Source organism: Plectropomus leopardus, chromosome 8, assembly GCF_008729295.1.
Source record: "Plectropomus leopardus isolate mb chromosome 8, YSFRI_Pleo_2.0, whole genome shotgun sequence".
Classification (NCBI taxonomy): domain Eukaryota; kingdom Metazoa; phylum Chordata; class Actinopteri; order Perciformes; family Serranidae; genus Plectropomus; species Plectropomus leopardus.
In genome coordinates, this window is record NC_056470.1 from 29,475,641 (window position 1) to 29,484,197 (window position 8,557).

Genomic DNA, 8,557 nt, shown 5'->3' on the forward strand with positions numbered 1-8,557 from the left:
GTGCCATAGCATAGAAAGTTGCAAAAACTTCCAAAAACACCATAATTTAGCATATCGGAAAAATGACCAAAAAGCAAGGCTATAGTATGGCAAAAATGTCAAAAAATGACATGTCCAAAAAACAGCTGAAAACAGATTAGAACAGCATTAAATAGCTTGCCGAGAAACGCTATAGCATAGAAAGTTGCTAAAGAGGACAAAAACACCATAATTTGACAAGTCCAAAAAAAAAGACCCAAAAAGCAAGGCTATAGTATGGCAAAAATGTCAAAAAATCACATGTCCCAAGAAGAGCTGAAAATGGTTGAAAACTGCATTAAATAGAGTGCCGAAACGTGCCATAGCATAGAAAGTTGCAAAAACTTCCAAAAACACCATAATTTGGCATATCCGAAAAATGACCAAAAAGCAAGGCTATAGTATGGCAAAAATGTCAAAGATTGACATGTCCAAAAAACAGCTGAAAACAACTTAGAACAGCATTAAATCGCTTGCTGAGACACGCTATAGCATAGAAAGTTGCTAAAGTGGACAAAAACACCATAATTTGACAAGTCCAAAAAAAAGGACCCAAAAAGCAAGACTATAGTATGGCAAAAATGTCAAAAAATGACATGTCCAAAAAAAAGCTGAAAACAACTTAGAACAGCATTAAATCGCTTGCCGAGACACGCTATAGCATATAAAGTTGCAAAAACGTCCAAAACACCATAATTTGACACATCGAAAAAAATGACCCAAAAAGCAAGGCTATAGTATGGCAAAAATGTCAAAAATTGACATGTCCAAAAAACAGCTGAAAACAACTTAGAACAGCATTAAATAGCTTGCCGAGACACGCTATAGCATAGACAGTTGAAAAAGCGGACAAAAACACCATAATTTGACATGTCCAAAAAAAAGGACCCAAAAAGCAAGGCTATAGTATGGCAAAAATGCCAAAAAATGACATGTCCCAAGAAGAGCTGAAAATGGTTGAAAACTGCATTAAATAGAGTGCTGAAGCGCGCCATAGCATAGAAAGTTGCAAAAACATCCAAAAACACCATAATTTGGCATATCGAAAGAAATGACCCAAAAACGAAGGCTATAATATGGCAAAAATGTCAAAACATGACATGTCCCACAGACAGCTGAAAACAGATTAGAACAGCATTAAATAGCTTGCCGAGACACGCTATAGCATATAAAGTTGCAAAAACAGACAAAAAACACCAGAATATCGCATTTTGAAAAAATGACCCGAAAAGCAAGGCTATAGTTGGCAAAAATGTCAAAAAATGACATGTCCAAAAAACAGTTGAAAACAACTTAGAACAGCATTAAATAGCTTGCCGAGACACGCTATAGCATAGAAAGTTGAAAAAGCGGACAAAAACACCATAATTTGTCATGTCCAAAAAAAAAGGACCCAAAAAGCAAGGCTATAGTATGGCAATAATGCCAAAAAATGACATGTCCCAAAAAGAGCTGAAAATCGTTGAAACCCGCATTACATAGAGTGCTGAAACGCGCCATAGCATAGAAAGTTGCAAAAATGTCCAAAAACACCATAATTTGGCATATCGGAAAAATTACCCAAAAAGCAAGGCTATAGTATGGCAAAAATGTCAAAACATGACATGTCCAAAAAACAGCTTAAAATAGTTGAAAACCGCACTAAATAGCATGCTGAGACGCGCCATATTATAGAAAGTTGCAAAAATGTCCAAAACACCTTAATTTGACATTGTGAAAAAATGACCGAAAAAGCAAGGCGAAAATGAAAATGTCAAAATTTGAAATGTCCCAAAAACTGTTGAAAACAGCTGGAAACAACTTAGAATAATCTGCCAAGAACCGCCATAGCATAGAAAGTTGCAAAAAAGGACCCAAAACATCATAATTTCGCTTGTTGAAAAAAATGACCAAAAATGCAGGGCTTTACTGTGGCGAAAATGTCAAAAAATGACATGTCCCAAAACCAGCTGGAAACAGCTTACAACAGCATTAAATTGCTTGCTGAGACACGCCATAGCATAGAAAGTTGCAAAAAAGGGCCAAAAACACCATTAATTCATTTCTTCAATTCAAAACTTTATTAAAGGCTCAGCTCAAACAGAGGTCCATATATATGAACGCATACATACATACATACATACATACAAACACACTAACCACAGTGAATCAAGCATCATCAACTGTGGCTCCAAATGACTTAAATACACAGAACTCAGCTCAGGATTGGCTGGAGGCAAAATAATGCCATTTTCAGATTTTCCCAATCTACATATATACCTATAAATCACATTTCTTATTACAGCAGAACAAGTAGGAGCACTAACACTGGTGAACATTTGGCTCGCACTAGAACCCAGAGCAGCTTTTAGCAGCAGCCTCATCCTGTCACTACAGGCCACAGTCAGTCTGCCTTTTTTTGTAGCAACGCCACAGATGGGCCGTATACAGAGCGTACCAAAGGCTTTAAACAGAGTTTTTACACATACTAAATGCACGAGTCAACATGTTACCTTGTGCGTATTACTTACAGCGCTGTCCGAGTATATCCCTATCATCTGAGCGATCACTGCTGATGTAATGGCCCAAATATTTTAGCTCATCACACACCTTAAGAGCTGTACCCGACAACAGGAGTACCAGGGAATAACAGGGAGTACTTCCTTACCTCTGATAATTATGATATTACTCTTATTTGCATTATATTTGATGTCAAAATCTATGCCATGCTGGGTAGCTGTTGTAGTCCAGCACTAAACAAAGACAAAATGACCAAATCCTCTGCATACATAAGGTGACTGATTAGAGAGCTACCTACCATACACCCAGAGTCACACCTGCTCAACTGCCTTGACAATATATCAATATACAATATATCCACATAAATATTGAATAACAATAGATATATATAGATGTATAGTAGATAATAAGATAAAATGGTCCACCCTGTCGGACACCATTACTCACATGAAACGGGGCAGATACACACTTTCCCCATTTTATTTGCATTGTCTAATGTGCATAATCAAGAGTCTTGGTTCATATCTAATCTGTTCTGCTTAGCATCAGGGTTCATATACATTTTTACCTATAAAATTCCAGGATTTGTCCATGAGGTTAAGGCAAATTTTTAAGGCCGTACACTCTCTGAAACAACCACAAACAATCCTCATTGGCTTTTTCTTTAACTCACTTCATAGTATATACTTTTATCTTATTTTTAAAATTAATTCAGAAGAGGATTAAAACTGAATATGTAAATATAACTTAGGGACTTTTTTATTATTCTTGACGGGAGGGGGAAGGCATGCACGACTTATTATTTCTATTTTGGCTTAGGAGAGGGGCATACAACTTTGAATGGCTGTATTTTTTTTTTTTTTTTTTACTTCACTTTTTACATTTTCTTGTCTCTTTTAAAAGAAAACATTTTTCTGATTTTTTTCCCCAAGGATTTTGCCTTTTTTAATAGTTAGATTTTGGTAATATTTAAGGAAAACATTTTGGAGATTTAATTTTTTGATTTAAAAAAAAATCAGCCATGGGGTTGGCGCTCAGGCTCTCATAATCATTCCTTCAATTTTAATAGGGGGGCTCGTTGCTAATCATTTTAGCAATTTCAAGAGCGCCTTTGTTTTGCTGGCCGAGAAAAAAAAAACAACATTCTGCAGCCATTACCGTGAGGATGTGCTTTTGTCGTCCATCATCTGAACATTGTAGTTTGATCACAGCAGACCCTCATCAATAACACTCGCCATCGCATCATCGCAGAGCCGTGATGACCTCATGATGTTTTCTGTGGAGAAGAAGGAAGAAGTGGAAATTAGATTATTTGAATTTTTTGACCACAGCAGAGCACTCTCTACCACTCTAAATAGAGCGTTTGCAGTCCCCTTTTGGGCAATCAAGTCAATTTTATTTTTAAAGCCCATTAAGACAAAACATGGTTTGCCTCAGAGGGCTTTACAGCATACGACATCCCTCTGCCCTAAGACCCTCACATCACCGAAGGTAAAACTCCCAAAAAGAATCCCTTTAACGGGGGAAGAAAAAGGAAGAAACCTCAGGAAGAGCAGCAGAGGATGATGAGGGATCCCTCTTCCAGGACGGACAGATGCGCAATAGATGTGGTAAGTATGTAAAAATGTCCCGGGGGAGGGACTCTCAACACTAACTGGCTGAGTCATCATGGTCTTATCAGATCCAGATCAAATGAAACAAAAGCTAGTAAAAGTCTGGAGACTCTCGCCGAGACGATAGATAGATAGATTCTTTATTGTCTGTCTCGAGTAAAAACAGAAATTCATCTTTAAAACAAATGAATTTCTGTAACCTGTGCCATTTACTGCCTTTTACTCAAGGCTGGGTCACGGGGACAACAGGCGGAGCAAAGCACTCCAGTCGTCCCTCTCCCCAGCAACACTTTCCTCCTTCACGGCCTCCCGAACACCCAAGTTTTTGCTTTGGTGACTGCCTCGGCTGCAGCCCTTCAGGCCAACCGGTGCAGTCTAGGAAAACACCTCTCTGTTGGGTTTCCACCAGCAGGTGTGTAGGTTGCTGTCTGATGCCTGACAGCTTCCAGCATCCCACTGGTGTCTACCCGCAGTACCTAAAACAAAGTATTTGTTTTGGTATGCGAAGCTGCTTGCAAAGACAGGCACCGGCGACCTTCAGACCACAGCTTTTAGCGGCTGCCTCCACAACGGAGGTACTGAACATGGACCACTTGGATTCCATGTCCACATCCTCCCCCGGGATGCACAGGTTATAGCCCCTCGGGAGGAATAGATGATGCCAGGGGTCAGCACGCCCAGGGCACCCTTACGTTCATGCTGACCAGCTGCCCAGCCCTGATTTCGACCCTGCGGGCCATGGACCCACTGGGTGGTGACAGCGTTTTACTCATTCAGGGTAAGCCTGACTGGGCCCTATCAAATATAGATATAATACAGGTGTGCATTTTATGCGCAAAGGCTAATAAGTGTGAGTATTTTAGAATATTTGACCCAGAAGAAAAATTAATAATGCATTTTAACCAACGTTGCTGTTGATCACTAACATACAGTATGCCTGGCTGCAAAAAAAATGTAAAAAATAAGTAAGACAATTTTTGTGTAGTTTACTTTTAAAAAAAAACACTTTTTGTGATTTGTTTGTTTTACAAACATGGCATTTAAAGGGTTAAAAAAATATGGCAGTTATTGAGTATTTGGGTTTTTTGTTTACAATGCAAATTGATGAAATATAAACAATTTAAATTAAGTAAGAAAAACAATAAGTATGACATTTTTTTGTCCGGTAATACCCCCTAAACCTAGATTAGGCGCTTTCGGTGGTTAAGAAGGGCCTCTCTGGGCGGGATAGCGGAGGGTTATTCTATTCTATTCTGTTGTTTTCAAAAATTTGTTAAAGGCTTAGTTCAAAGAGCGGTCCATATGTCATAAAAAAAGAGAAATAAAATAAGGTTAATAGCTGTGGGATCAAAAATTGCAGTTTGAATGGTTTTCAATTGTTTGTTTGTTTCACACTTAGTGGTATTAATTTAAGCATTTTGTTTACACAGAGTATTTTAGACTTATTGTTTGGAGCTGAGCTGGAAATACCAAGATTATACAAACGTACATAATCTTCCCAAAATGCATGAACACAGTCAAAACTAGAAAGAAAAGCGCATTACATGCACCAAGCAGTCCCTAAGGGGTTGACACAATAACAAAGCAGACATGGCGGTCTGAAACACAAGCACCAACAAACAACGCCATTAAAAAAACGCACCAAATAACCAACATCTATTACATCTGTAGCAAGAAGAATAATTAATATGAAACAACTTACTGACGATGTTTTCATCCGGTGACTGTAAGCTTGAATCCAATCCAGCAAAAATGACACCAAGTCCACTGGAGCCCATCTGAAATGTCCACAATGTCCAATGTTTGAACACGAAAACTCCCAAATATTCCCAAAACTATCCATGGCGATGTCCTCTTCTTTCTGTTTTTGCGCACTTCAAAGCTCCGACTTGAACTTTTGTCGTCATGTTAGCTAACACACGGCTAACTTTAGCTAGCTTACCTGCTACATAAAACACATCCAACCGCGCTTCAAGTTCCGCAGACACGATCCGGACTAACGTCGGTGACGATAATTTGGCCTCCGTTTGATTTTTAAATGGACTTTGGACTTTATGTTTTTGGCGTTTTTACCGAGTAGCAGCAGCGACGCAAACGGACAAACAGAGAATCAGCTCCCAACTTTGAGATTTGAAAACTTCCGTTTCCCGCATCGTTGCGTCACAAGGGGGCGGAGCCAGTTTAAAGGGGCACTCCCGCGCTGGAATCAACGACAACAGCTGGGGAAGCCCTTCACTGCGCCAATACGCCCACATACCTTTTCTTTATTTTTTTGCGATCAAGACACAAACTTTAAGATATTTAACTAAACAACAAATATGCGCATTCAGTCAGAATTTGAGTAACTCGGAGAAAATGCATTAAGTGTTTGTGCCACCCGATATGTTCAAGGACCGTCGGAAATTTAAAAATTCCACGATAATTTCTTGTTTTTACAGTGTCTGGCTTTTATAACTAGTAAAATTTTGGCGAGTTTAAAATGCATGTTATCTCAGAAAAATACCCAAAACATATATAAAATGTTTAAAGAAAAAAATATCCAAAAGTTTTCAAGAAAAAAGATTGCCAGTTTCTTTCAATTGTCAACTATCGCCTGAAATTTGTTTCTCTTTACATAAAAATACATTTAAGCCATAAATCAGTGCATAAAACTTCCCCAGAATATAAGAAATCAGGTGTTTAATGCTTAAAATTTAAACGTGTAACTGTGACAAAAGTACAGAAGCCTAGCTGTTATTTTGGACAGTAAACAAGAAATGTTTTAATTGTTGTTTAACTTTAAATGATACTGGGATTGGTAGAAAAAAACAAAAACTGATGAAAAAAGTACAGATACAAACTTCGGTTTTGATTGTTTTTTTATTGTGAGCAGCAGTCTGATTGTCATAAACACAGTTTGTTTTATAGAGCCATACTGAGACAGGATTTTTGTTCTTTGTTTTTTAGTAAAAAATTCAATTTATTAATTTTTTTTTTCAAAAATCTGAATCATTATCAGAAAATACAGCTTATTACAACTTGTCTTACATCCCAAGTTTTTACAAACATAACAAAACATAACTTTCTGTCAATTTTCCATAAATTATCTGTATCTGTTCAACCAATAAAATAATCTGTATCCAGAAATAACACTGAAAGCGGACGGGGTTTATACTGGAAGTCACATTGGGCAAATGTTGCATTTTTCTATTCTATTAATCATAGTTATTGAATATATGTACTAAGGCTGGATACTGAGAAAAACAATTAATTCAGACAATTTTAGCCATTTGAAATCTGAGCAAAGTGGATGGATTTCTTTTATATACATGGGAAGAAGGCAATGAGCAACCCAAAATTAGTAAGAAATTAGCAAAAGACACAAGAAAGTTCCCGTTTCCCCCCAAAGATTTTTTCCCTGGCTTTGTTTGAAGTAATTTTCTAAATCTACAAATTTCTTGCAATTAGTAGAACATTTCTAACCAAGTTGCCCCTTACCTTTTTGTCCCATTATTTGAAAGAAATCAAACTAATTTGCAGGATTCAAAGGTTTGTGAAAGGCGTCTGAAAGAAGCCCAAGAAAATATATCAAAAGAAAAGGAAAAATCGGCCGAAAACCCCAATAGCCTACTATAGTATAGCGAAATATGTCAAAATTTAACATGTCCCCAAAACAGCTGAAAACCGCATAAAATAGCGTACCAAGACACGCCAAAACGGCCAAAAACACCAAAATATAGCATGTCGAAAAATGACCAAAAAAGTCATACTATAGTATTGCGAAAAATGTCAAAATATGATGTCCCAAAAACAGCGGAAAATCACATAACATATATCACATAAAATAGTGAGCTGATACACGCCATAGCATAGGATGCTGCAAAAAAGTCCAAATACACCATAAAGTAGCACGTCGAAAAAATGACCGAAAATGCCATACTATTGTCATGTCATATTTTTTTGCCATTTTTCGCCATAGTATAGTAGGGCATTTTGGGTGTTTTTTTCAACTTGCTTTATTATAATGTTTTTGGCCATTTTTTCAACACTCTATACTAAGACATGTCTCAACATGCTACTTTATGCGGTTTTCAGCTGTTTTTGGGACAAATTTTGACATTTTTCGCCATATTATAGTGTGGCATTTTTCAGTCGTTTTTTTGACATGCTATTTACAATACAAGCGGATTTACTGCATCGAAAACCTTACATCAGGAAGTAATCTGATTTTTTCCTCCACCACTTCAAATGAATGACTATATAAAATGTAATAACTGAATGTGGCTCTAATGCAGACTACGTATTTGGGACAAACATTACACCCATGAACATGTCACCTGTACAGCCAACAGAGGGCATCATTGCACTTTTAAAATTAGATTTTTAAGAGGGAGGTTTGATAGAGAACCTCATCAATCAGCAGTGGTGGGAGAACAACCATAATTCAG